Consider the following 13184-nt stretch of genomic DNA (forward strand, 5'->3'; position numbering starts at 1 on the left):
TCATGCTACTGGCATCTCATGGGGAGAGTTCAGGGATGCTGTAACCCATAGGACAACCTCCACAACAAATAATCCTTTGGTCCCATACGTCCATACTATCAAGGCTGAGAACCCTGCCTTCCGGTTATATTGCCTGTCTCATTAAAAACACTAAAGTACAGAGCAAATATGCCGAAAACTCTAAAACAAAAGCATTCAAGTCAAGGATCCAACTTCTACCTCTGTAAATACTACCCATGCCTGCTTTCCTCAAATGCCTCAATGAACTGCACCCAGAATCACAAACTGAATACCAAGACTTGAAGGAGCTCATTTCTACGCCTAAGGAGACTGGAGGCCAATTTGTATGAAGAGGCAGGTGAAAGGAACATCTGTGCCCCACAGGAAGGTGCTTAGGGCGGGTGATCCTTATACATAAAGTGGGCAGGGCGCTAGCTGCTGCCCAGGCCTGCACAGCGGGCACACAGCGTGGAGGCCACTGGCTCTACTGCAGTTCAGCAGGACCCCTCCCAAGTGCTTGTTCACAGATGAGTGGATAAGACAATGAGCAGCAAGGAATGCCCAGGGGCAGGAGCGAGGCAGGCATGGCTGGTATTCAGGGGGAAGTCATAAATTCCACGGAGACAACAGCCCCGCTTTCTGCACAGTCACCACCTCCGGGAGCCACCTCATCACAGGCAGGGGCTCAGCCTCACACCTGGTTCAGAAGGAGTGCTGACAGCTGCAGCATGGCTTACAGAAGTGCTCCTCACACTCTGGGCCATGAAATTCACGTAATGACTTGATGCCAGCATTTCTTAAGTGAACAGAACAGAATAAAAACAGAAGAGCAGAGAATACAATAAAATGGAAAATTCTAGTAAATGAGACTAAATTGTTCTATGACACTAAATTCTTACGTGTGTGTGGCATTTGCCTGTATACTGGCTGTGAAGTAGAAGTGCGTATCTTGAGTGAGGGTCCTAAGCAGAGTTTGAAAGACAATGACTTACAATCACAAGTGGCGGTTTTGCCAGAATGGCGCACCCCGTCCAATAAGGCCCAAGGACAACCAAAGTCTAGAGAGTCCGGAAACATTTGAAAAATCACTGCCCAAGGCAAACACTTGAGCCGGACACGGAAGAACGGCCATCATGGAGGTCAGTTCCGGCCCCTCAGGTTAGGCCCGAGGTCCTCACCCTTCGCATTCTACCGCTGAAGAGAGGCTTTCCCTGGACAGTCACATTATTCCTAGGAAAGTTAAACATGACCCTCCCCTGCCCGCCCCCCCCCAAGAAGCTAACGGAACAACTGAGTGGCGAAGGATGTGTGGGATTCCGCTGGATGAAGAAAGGAAAGGGCACTCCAGGGAACAGGGAAGGGCACGCCTGAAGACACAGCACCCCATGACCGCTTGCTGAGTCCACAAATGACTGAGTCAGCAAGTGAACTAAATGGGGAGAGTCCCCCCCAGCCCCAGCACCCCTCTATTCAGGAATGTGATAAGGGCAGCGGGGCCTGAGCTCAGGGGTCAGGGACAAAGTTTAGAGAGATGAGGGGAAGGGGAGTGAGGGAGAGAAGGCTGGGGAGACCTGGACAGTCAGTTGCCCGTGTCCCCTCCCCCCTCCCCTACCCTACTATCCTCAGAAGCACCACAGTGGACACCGTGCCCTAGGGACCCTCTGGGATGCCATGCGGGAAGGAATGCACAGTGGGCACCAGCTCAAAGATCAGTGTGGGAGCCGCGTTGGCAAAGGAGGAAAATGTTCTTGGTGTTGGCAGAAACTTGGGAAAGTGAAGTGAAATACTAGTAACAGTTCCACTCACAAGCTCAACATGAGTTTTTGGAAACGCTCCTCTACCATCTACCTGGGTGCTGGGCACTAGGAGAAAGCAACAGGGCTGGAGACCGGACCCGTCCCTACAGGGCGGGTCCCGTGTGCAGGCAGGGAGCGCCTAGGAGCGGAAAGCATTTGTAGAATCAACAGGCCGTTTAGGACAACTTCACTGGGACGGGGTTTATGGGAGAGCGGTGAGACAGCGATCCCACAAATATTGCTGGTATGTTTTTGGAATGTCAGTGAGTGGAGAGGCCCAGCTAAACTGAGCTGTCAGAGAAACTAAAAATATTTGGGGGATTTTTTTAAAAAAAACCTCCATTTCAATCAAAATTACAGAGTTAATATAGGCTAGGATTTTTAAACCCTGGTAAAGATAAAACGTTTTTCTTTTAGAAATGATCAAAGGGCCTTCATTTCACACATGATATCCACCCTCTTTCCAGCGTTTTTGAAATATATCCCATGGTCAGTCCCACTCTGCCTTTTCTCCCAAGTCTCCTTCCAGGCTCATCCACAGTGTGGTCCGTGTCCTGGTCTCTACCAACCATGAACTGCTTTGACTGCCAGAACCAACAAACTGCTGGATTTAAAGTGACTGGCATGACTTTTTAATAAGCTTTTTGGGTAACTTTTATGGACACGAGATTCAAAATGGTTAGCATGACTTTTAAACAACCTCCCTGTTTTTCATGTTTGTGAACATGAGCCATTCTACAAAAAGTGAGTCTAGGCATGGATGGGGTGGCACTTCCCGAGGGACCCCCCCCCCAAAACGCTCACAGTGGGAAACATCTCCCAGGGACACTTGGGGTGCCATCGCGAAGGATCACAGGCTGTAGCCACAGGCCTTCTCCTCCGCTCAGAGGCCTGTCCACCCGTCAGCCACGTGCTTCCGAAGCAGGCTCCGCACTCCTAAACCTCAGTCACATTCTGTGACCAGAATGCGCCACGGTAATTGTACCAAGTTATTCTTGGCAAAATGTCTCTTCATTATACACTGTTCCGTTTAAGTTACAAAATGAACAGGCTTGCACCGCACATATCGCCCCTCATTTTAAATAGGCGCTTTCTTCACCCCCGCACACGTGTACTTTTCGGCTTGGCTGGTAGTCCGATCTGAGAGTTCAGTTCTATATGTGTATGTCTTCAGGCTACACTAGAAGTTGTCTTGGGCCTGCGTTTAAAAGCAAGCCAATTACTGCTGAGTTTTTTTCTAAATTATATTATTCACAACAAACCTGGTAAGATTTTAGCTAGAAACTTTACAGAAACTTTCAGAAAAAAATGAAAAATATTAGTAGGTATAGTTTAAATTCCATAATTTACAGGAATTTAAAAAAAAATTGAAACCTAATAATTCTGAGCTGCTGCTAAGGGCCAGGGCTGCCCGGGCACAAGTACTCCAGCAGCTCCCATAGTCATCTCTGTTTTATGGGAAAGAAAACTTGAACCAAGATCACTAGGGGCAAAGGTCAGAGTCATACCTGGATTTTTTTAGTATGACTTTTACATATGCATTACATCAAAATAGTTTTACAGTTTTCTGTGCTTTTTAACCTGAAATTACTCCATATGCTTTTTAAAAGTCTAACAACTTTCAGGCTCCTCTTTAGAATGGATGTGATCTATGCCCCTTTCACATAAAAAGCATTGAAATAAAGTCTTTTCCTAGAGGTATCCCTAGGGTGGAGAGATGAGAATGAAATCACCCGAAATCTTAAGTGAACTGAGGAGCATAAAAATTAAAATGTATTTTTTTCTATTGCTTTACAAAGAACATTGCACAAATGAGAGTTTTGTTTTCTTGATAGTTTAAGCTTCAGGCCATTATCCCAAATATCAATGATAACTTAGAATACACCTCCTAAAGACTGTGGGGGTAGGCCAGGGGGACCAAGGTCATGTAGGTGAGGAAGCTCAGATCACAGAATAACCAAGGAGCATCTTTCTGAAGCTTCAATTTCATTTAATGCTAAGTAATTTAAAAATCGCTTCCCTAATAAATACATATCTATCATAAATTATATAATTTACCTTTTTAAAGGTAAAATATAGGAGTTCAATGATATTGAGCATGTATAATAGGTCGCTTTGGCAGCATCATCAGGTGTCCTGGGTAGTACACTTGCACTAATTAATGCAATACATGCTTTAGTGACCAACTACTCTGTGCTACTCACTGTTCCAGGCCTGGGGAGACAGCAATAAATAGACCCCCCCAAAAAATCCCTGATCTCATGGAGCTTATATTATAGTGGGGAGAGATGACAAATAAAAAAGGAACATAAGTATGTTATATATATTAGAGGGATAAGTACTTTAGCAACAGAGCAGAGAAGGAAAGGGGGAAATCTATAATAATAAAAGCATAATATGCTAATTAGTCCGGACGTCCTTTCAGACGATCTTCCCGACAAAGCCGGGGCTGCAAGGGAAGCCTGGGTCTCGGGTGCCAGAGGGAAGCTGGTGCCGGCAGCTAGGGGGAAGGCCTACTTTTTTTTTTTTTTAATATATTTTATTGATTTTTTACAGAGAGGAAGGGAGAGGGATAGAGAGCTAGAAACATCGATGAGAGAGAAACATCAATCAGCTGCCTCTTGCATACCCCTGACTGGGGATATGCCCGCAACCAAGGTACATGCCCTTGGCCGGAATCGAACCCGAGACCCTTCAGTCCGCAGGCCGACGCTCTATTCACTGAGCCAAACCGGTCAGGGCGGAAGGCCTACTCTTGCACGAATTTCATGCATCGGGCCGCTGGTAAGTAATATGAGGGGAGTGTGCTGTCATTTAGAAAGGAAAATACAGGAAGGCCTCCCTGAATGGTGACTTTTAAGCAGGAACTTGCAGGAGGGAAGACCCTGTAGATGTTGGGGAAAGAGCATTGGAAACTGACGAGAGAAAGTACAAGTGCCCAGAGAGGTGGGACAGGCAGAAGACCAGTGTGGTTGGAGCAGCAGGGGTCAGAGAGGGGACAGGGAGCCAGAGAATACAGCGCAAAGGGACATTTTAGGGACTTTGGCTTTCACAATGAGACTGAAAGTCATGATTAGAGGGCTTTGCTTCGAGAAGGCTGATCATGGGGCATATTCTGTGGCTGCCCTGCGGATCTGGGCTGTGGGCAGCAAAGTGGGAGCCCTGAGGCCTGCTAGGCTAATTCAGGTGAGAGATGATGTGGGTTGGAGTCAGGTGGGGAGCATAGGAAATGGTCTGAGTTGGGCAGAGTTGAAGAGAGAGCCAATGGGATTGGATGGATGGGAGGAAGGGGTGACGAGCCAGGGAGATGGTAAGATTTTGAGTGTAAGCCATGTGCGAATGGGGAAGGCAAAGTAGAGCAGGCTTGGGAGGGAGGCAAGGAGTTCGTTTCTGCATATGTCAGAGTTGGTTTCTGCATATGTCTGTTGGACGTTAAGGTGGCCACGCTGAGTGGAAAGTCGGATATAAGAGCCTAGAGTTCCAGGAAGAGGTGGGTCTTAGGTACAGACTTGCTAACATGCTTGTGAAGATGGTATTTAAACATACACAGATGAGCTCCCCAAGGGAATAGTAAACACAGGAAAGAGAAGAGGTGCAAAGAGGCCCTGCAGCACCCCAACATGTAGAGGCCAAGGAAATAATGAGAAACAGACGGGGAAACAGGAGGAGCAGGCGGCAAATCAAATTAAAAGGAAACCAAGAGAACACGTTGTCCTCAAAGCCAATTGGGGGGGAGGGGGAGTCATTTTAGGGAGAAAATCGTCAACAAGAGTCAAATCGCAGAGGGTGACTGCTCTTGGACGAGGGCATGAGGAGGACTCCTCCAAGAGCAGTCACCCTCTGCGGTTTGGTTCAAAGAGCAAGGACTGAGAAGAGAGCCCCAGAGGGAGGTGAGCCGTGAACTTGACCAGAGCAGAGTGGGGTGGAGACAGCCGGGTTGGAGTGAGTTTGAGGATGAGGTCCATGGAACCGAAGAGACTGGCAAAGACAATATGCTCAAGAGTTATGCTGTAAAGGGGAACGACAGAATCAGAGGATAGCTAGAAGGATAAAGAAACGTGTGTTTCTTTGATGTTGGTTGTTGTTGTCATGTATGTGAACCTTTAGGAAAAATCCCTGCATGAGAGTGGGTCGCTTGGAAATAAACTGTGATGTGACAGTGGGGACAGGGGCAACTGCTGGTGTTGTCCTTAAGTAGCCAAAGGGAATGACTCTCATGCCCACAAGGAGGACTCATCCAGGAGCAGTCGCCTGTACGTTAGAGGAACGTGAGAAGGACATCTGAGAAGAGCTAACTATACTAGTATACACCTGTGGTAGGGCACTAGAGAGTGTCAGCTCCAGTGAGGAAGTCTTTGGTAAATTGCTTATCCCTGTGTCTTCTTAGAATTTCCATTTTTCCCCCTGTAAGTCACATGTGAAAATAAAAACGTAAGTGAAGGTTTTTGCTAGGTTCCAGTTATCTCTGGGGTCCTGTAATTGTTGTTTTGTATTTAATTTGGGTGGTTGTTTTTGACCTGTTGGTGGCCCATCCTATCAATTTTCAATAAATTATGCATAGACACATATGTGAGTGTGTGTGTGCGTTCCATGAATTTACATCCACTTGTCATGAAGTTCTTTCCCCTCTGCTACCTCTTCAGATCCCGGGTTCCCTGGTTCGTGGCTGTTGCTGTATAATGTTCCTCTCACTTATCTCTCAGATGCCTTTTTCTGCTTTCCGGGAGTGGCTACAGAAGACTTGAAAGCAAATCTATTTTCATTCTCGCCATTCAGAGTTTCCTTTCCCTGGCTTTCATCGTATGGATTTTTCGCTTTCGCAGCTGCACACTCCATACCTCTTCAGCCCTCTTCACATCTGTTTTAGAAACCCCGCTCTACCAATTCTGCAGCCATGGAGACATGCCACGGTCAAGTCCCACACAGCACAGGGATCATTTTCACTTTCCCATGCTGTCCTAAAGATACCCGGGATTCTGAAGCCTTTATTTAAGTCCTAGGAACGCCCTGGCTCCACGTCCTCCTGACACTATCTGTAGCTCCTACTGCATCCCTTTCCTAGAGGCAGAGAACTCCTGTACCTGTAAAGTTTATTGTTCCAAAAGCTCCTTCCATGACCTTGGCCCTGAAAGCTAAAGCCCACCTGCTGTGTTGTTATTGCTGCTGTTGTTCCCTCCCATAGCCTATGTCTCATCAGGAGGCTGGGAACTGCCAGACACTAACAACCTTCGACTGGAATGGGATCCTGAGAAAACCGCCTCCGCTAAGGCTGAAACCAGAACTGATTGGCAGGTGAGGTCTCATCAAGGCTGCTCATCACCAGCGGCTGGAGTCCTCAGTCAAGGGGAGTGAGGGCCACCAACCGAGTGCACAGCTTTGAACTTCACTAGGATCCCAGAAAAACAAAAGCCTTTGTGTTGTCTCTGATTGGAGGTTTACTTCTGTCTGGCTTGGTAAGTAGGCAGGTAAGCAGAGGCAAGAAAGGAGGGAGGGAAGAAGGGGAGGTGGGGGGGAAGGAACGACAAAATGGAGAGATACATGTGTACGTACAGATATAGGTACATATGCACACACAGACAGACATATGTACACACATACCCGTCTATGGTAATTTACGAAGATATCTGAGGATGTGCCAAAGTATTTGCAACGAAAGAAACAGGGGGTGTTAGGGAAGGACTAACAGGAAACCTGGGATCTCGTTCCAGATCCGCAACCGACCATCTCCGGAACGTTGGGCAAGCAGCTTCCGTTCTGTCCTTCTTCAGTTTTCCCATTTGAGAAACTGTCTAAGGCCTCTTTTCGTTCTACCATACTAAGGCCGATACGTAGCTGAAATCGGGTATAGTTATGTTCCTGGGACGCCAACAGTAAAGCCTCCATTTTAGATACGACTGAGCAATCGAAAGACACTCACCCACCATTATTAGAAACTCAAACTGTTACAACACAATGCTTAGTACTTTTGTGTGTCAACAGTCAGAAATTCAGGTTTATCTGCCTCTGTTTTATTACTTTTTCCTGTCTCTAATATTTTTTTTCAAACCCATACCTTAATCTCTTTTATAAGCCATTTTTACCTTGGCTCTTATTAGCATACACTTAATATCAAATGAAAAATATCCATTATCACTGAAATTATCCTGAATGTCCAAAAGACTTATTTTAAAGGTTCCATAAAAAGGACATAGTTTTTTTTTTATTGAACAGTTGAGCTAAGCAATCTCACGAACGTGGTTTATTGTCTCTGAGTCTCACAAAGTGGGGCAGACCCGCAGGCACATGGGGACCGAGCCCCGCGTCTCAGACAGTGAAGGCCTGCGGGCTTCCCTTTCCAGCTCCCCCTGCGCTCCTCCCACGCCCACTCGCTGTCTTCGGTAGAGGAGGTGGTGGAGACCCCGACTAACCTTCAATCTCTGCAAAGGGAATATGGCTCTTCTCAAACACAATCTTGGACCACCAGGACAGAACCATCTGTTTTACTTAGTGGTTAAGTGGGGGCCACTTTGTAGGCGCAATCTCTTGGCAAGGAGCCCGGCCCTTATCTCGCACACCCAGGCGCCCTCGGACAGGCCTGGGCTATGGAGGGGGCTTTCCAAGTCACTCCCGCCACCCTGAACTATCAGACAGGTGTTATCTATTTGCATTCACAACACTCTTCACAGTCCGGTCCGTGCGGATTGGAGTCATGGGCTCTTCCCCAGACCTCAGGCTCTGCCCAGGAACTCTGGTCAAAATCAAAGCCGGTGACAGGCATCAATGTGGCTCGAGAAGAAGGCTGGTGACGCTTGCTCTGAACCTGCTCTAGACGGTTGCAGGCTGTGTCTCAGCAGAACATTCTAGATCCAACAAAAGCACTAAATAAGCCCAATGGGCGTGGCTTAGTGGTTGAGCATCAACCTATGAACCAGGAGGTAACATTCGATTCCCCGTCAGGGCACATGCCCAGGTTGCGGGCTCAATCCCCACCCAGTGTGGGGCGTGCAGGAGGCAGCCGATCAATGATTCTCTCTCATCATTGATGTTTCTATCTTTCTCTCCCTCTCCCTTCCTCTCTGAAATCAATATACACTGAGTGGCCAGATTATTATGACCACCCCATCAGTACTTCATTGACACTTCCAAAAGTGACTATTGAAAACTTCCTAAGCAAATACTCTCAAGGTTTTATTATTATTATTATTATTATTATTATTTGCATAACTAATTCACTTCATTGTACTGATTGTGAGTGTGTGTGTGTGTATATGTATATATATTTTTAAAGTACTAAATAAAATGTTACCAATGTGTCTGTTCATTCTAAGCTCCCTGGACAGCACTGGCCATTCCTCCACCCCTAGCTGACACTTCTGTAAAGGAAATGAAGGAACCAGTGGTGCACAATGTCCCCACGCAGGGGACACGGCCGGGAGCCCGCCGCCCCCCTGAGCTGACTCACAGCCCCATCGCGCCATGAGCGAGCTGAGGACGCCGGGCCGCAGGGAAACGCTCTCACTTGGTAGGAGAAACTCCAGCAGCTGTGCAGCTGGGCCCTTACTTTCCAGAAATTCTATAAATAATCCTCCAAGCTACAACGACTTCAATAGAGCTTCCTATTTCTGTCTCTCCACCTACCAATTTTCGGAGAATTACATGCTTGGCCAAATGAACGTAAAGCTGAGGCAGCCACATGGGGGCCGGCTTCCTGGGTCCTGGCCGGGAGGCTCCGTGCTGGGACAGACGCCTAATGAATGAGCCGCCTGGGAGGGATGGGGGTGACTCAGTCACTCTGCTTACACAGGTACCCCCACCCCCGACACACACACACACACACACACACACACACACACACACCCGGATCGCAGGGGATTCCACTTCTTTTTTCACAAAGTTCAAGACAAAAGTTAAGGACAAACTTGAAGAAACAGTGAACCTCAAATTACAAGTCTGAAAAGTAACTCGTCGAGGAGCTCTCTCAACTCAAAACGAAGACTATCCAACATCCAGGAAACGCCAAAACACAAACCCTGCCACATCTTAACTTCCTTGTGTGTCCGGTAAAGATAAGGTAACAGTCATTAATGCCTTCACCTGATCATTCTGAGAGCTGGCCCCTTCTCGAGATCTCAGCAAAAACACATCCACACAACATGTACCACCCGCTCTGGGGGAGTTCATTAGTAGAATGAGGTGGGCAACGGCAATGCACCACTTTAGGCGTCATACAGACACCCCACTTTCAAGGTGCCATTCCCCCAGGCACAGCAGCGTGTGCAGCCGACGAACAAAATCATGCAAAACACAGGAAAGTGAGCGCACGATGAGCTACCGCCCAAAAGAACATGTCAAGGAACATGTAAAAGTCCGCCTCGACTCCAAAAAGCGGGGAAATAAACCCTGTAGCCTTACCTTCTTCAAAAGGGGTGGCTGCAGCCAGCGCTTGTCAGGCTCTGTCAGTGAGAAGCGCGAGCTGCGGAGTCGGGGGCCCCGTCCACAGCCCGAGCCCTCTCCCCCGCCTGCCCATGGCCAGGCAGGAAGCCGTCTGACATCCAACGCGCAGCCGTTACAGCTAAAAGCGGATCCTGTGCGAGGCTGCCTGCATTTCTGTCTGCCAGCTCCACGCCCTCACCGTGCTCAGTTTTTTCCATTGGTGGGAGAGTATGATGCAGCCTTAACCAGAAAGTGGTTTTCCATGGGCTGCCCGGAGCGCGTGGCCAGCACAGCCTGGAGCGGCCCTCGCTGCCGCCTGGCTGGCCCATGACTGGGCTGCTGTTGGAGGCGCATTCCAGAAGGACCACCGACGTCCCAGAGGAGCGCGCGCCCGGGGCTGAAGAATAAAGGGTCACTCTCTCGGAGGAAGCTTTTTTTTTTTTTTTTTAAGCCTCTTTAGCAGGAAGAAGGCACACCTACCATCCTTGTGTTTAAAAACGGGAATAAACATTCAGTCTCCAAAACCACAGCCGGAATGCGAGGGTCATAAAACCCTGCCTCCACAGCAGCCCTTCCAAGTCATTTGTGATTTGCACAATATCGAGCGTGCGCTTACTCCAGGCTCCGTGCGTGCGGGGTCCTTTCATCTGTGGGCTGGCGGAGCCGCGGTGCCCGGCCGGCTCTGATGTCCTCGTTCTCCCAACAGGGCTCTGGTTTATCACAGACAGGCACTGAGCGGCCTTTTACAAGGTGACAGGCCAGAGGGGCAAGTGGTCTTTAAGTTCTGCTGCATTTTTTGATGAAAGACTTTCAATGTCACGTAGACATGAAAGATCATTTTATATTAATTATTGGGGAGAGGGTGCTGAATGGAAAAAAAGAATTCTATCTCCATAGTTGTTAAAGTTTTGAAATTATATTCTATGGAAGAAAACCGTGTAAGCAGAAGTTTTCAAGTTGTCCTGGATAAACATGTGACAACGTTTTAAGGTAATATTTTCATTATCTGTAAATTGTGAATGGATCTGCATATGCAACAGACAAGATTTCTGCTTAATATTAATGATCAGATTCTACTTTAGACATATAAGCTTTTAATTCCTTATCTTCATGAAAATGAATCATTACACACACACACACAATGTTTTCTCATCCAGTTTGTATATAGTTAATATATGCTTGAAGCTATGTTTTCTAATCTTAATTGGCAAATAGTAAGACCATCGTCTACTAGTTATAAAAATTAATCTGAGCTCCACAAAAAATTTAGTGTGAGCACAGAACCAAGGAATTTTTAGTCCTGGTGGAGTAGACTTGCAAGACACTGCCTAACCCAACCCTCTCACTTCTTTATGGATAAGTAACCAGAGACCTTAAGTGACTTGCTCAAGGTCACACAGCTGGTCAGCAGCAGGCAGCAGAGCCAGGACATGCCACCCAAGCAACCACAAGCCCCGGGACTGAAGTCAGAAGGTTGCCACGGAAGCCAAGTCACATAACAGAAAACATGGGAATTCCCAATATGTTCACTTGGGGTGTGTGTGTGTGTGTGTGTGTGTGTGTGTGTCTAAAATATACTCTGGGTAAACACAGAAGAAGCAAGAATGCTTGAGTCATTGGAGCTCCTGTTCCTTTAGATCTAGCAACATCACTTCTGTTATTAACAAAAAAAAAAAGTAAAATGAACTATCAGCCAGCATGTAACAAACATCTCTCTTCCATAGAACCTTGAGACAAGAACTACTCCTTGATATGAAGGGAGGAGAGGATTTATGTCCGAAGGAAGAAGGAAATTTAAAGAGATATGCTTCTAAGGTTAAAAAAAGTTATCAGAAGAACAATTCACTGCATGGACATATTTGCAGGCCCCTGTTCTATTCCTGCTTCTAGATTTAAGACAATTCTGACCTTTTGATACATGTTATTCACCCACCGCTGTAGGCCAGAACGGCCTGTGATTTGAATTATCTCTAGCATTCCTCAGACACTACCAATGGGTTTGCATTGTCTCGTTCCATTTTATATCACCGAGGCCACCCAAATAACTTAAGTTCTATGAGTCCATAAAGTCACTAGAGGTTTCCAACTATGTAAGATTTTTCAAGTTCTTTAGACTTTGCCCAACTACTCTCAATTTAGTACTCCATCCTAAAATTACAAAAACCAGCGTACTTCCAAATCACAAAACTAGACTTTATCTAATGCTTCATTCCGAAATAATAATACAGGTCATATGTGTTAACATCTAAAATTAAGTTCCTGGGCAGAGACCTCCGAGAATTATGTAAATTACTACTTAAGAAATATCCTGTCCTCAAACACACAATGCAAAATGGCACGTGTAAAAGCAAATAGAGCAAAATGTTAGCAATTATAGAATTCAAGTGGCAAGTTTATTGCTCACGGTACAAGTTTCTCAACCTTTTTATATTTTTGCAAATTTTCTTAATAAAGGGTTTGGGGGGAAAGACATATGTAACACACACACACACAGGCAACCTGATAGAAACGAAGTGTAGAAAAGTGGTTGCCAGGGGCTGGAGGGTGGGCAACACAGGGACAGGTTGGTAAAGGGTATAAACTTTCAGCTACGAGATTAATACATTCTGAGGCTCCAGTGTGAAACATGGTGGCTACAGCTGACAAACTGCATTACATAATTAAAATCTGCTAAGAAAGTAGAACTTTACTGTTCTCGTGTGTGTGTGTGTGTGTGTGTGTGTGTGTGTATAACATACATTGAGAAATATAAAAGCTCCATGATGTACACTTAAATGTCTTACAATTTTATATGTCAATTATACTTAATAAAGCTAAAAACCTTTCAAAACATCATGTTTACTACATGCCTAGTCAAGACTAAGCAAAACCTGTGGCTAGCCTAGTTGTAATCAGGGACATGAGTGTCTCGCACTCCGCTATCACAAATAAAAAAAAAAAAATAGGCACAGGGCATAGTGGGAATACCGCAGGCTT

The 13184-nt window shown here is 46.4% G+C and overlaps 1 protein-coding gene across 7 annotated transcripts in view; it reads right to left on the reverse strand.

Moving 5' to 3' along the window:
- Positions 1 to 13184, reverse strand: part of TIAM2 (TIAM Rac1 associated GEF 2) — a 160626-nt gene that overhangs the window by 87632 nt on the left and 59810 nt on the right. For 2 of the 7 annotated variants that reach the window (XM_036316121.1, XM_036316120.1), the window contains exon 1: positions 10188 to 10567. The exons of the other annotated variants lie outside the window; for them this stretch is intronic. The gene's annotated coding sequence lies outside the window, so the exon portion shown is untranslated. Of the gene's footprint in view, positions 1 to 10187; positions 10568 to 13184 lie in introns of those variants that run through there. 7 annotated transcript variants of the gene reach the window in all.

This window comes from Myotis myotis, unplaced genomic scaffold, assembly GCF_014108235.1.
Source record: "Myotis myotis isolate mMyoMyo1 unplaced genomic scaffold, mMyoMyo1.p scaffold_m19_p_7, whole genome shotgun sequence".
In the NCBI taxonomy this organism is placed as follows: Eukaryota; Metazoa; Chordata; class Mammalia; order Chiroptera; family Vespertilionidae; genus Myotis; species Myotis myotis.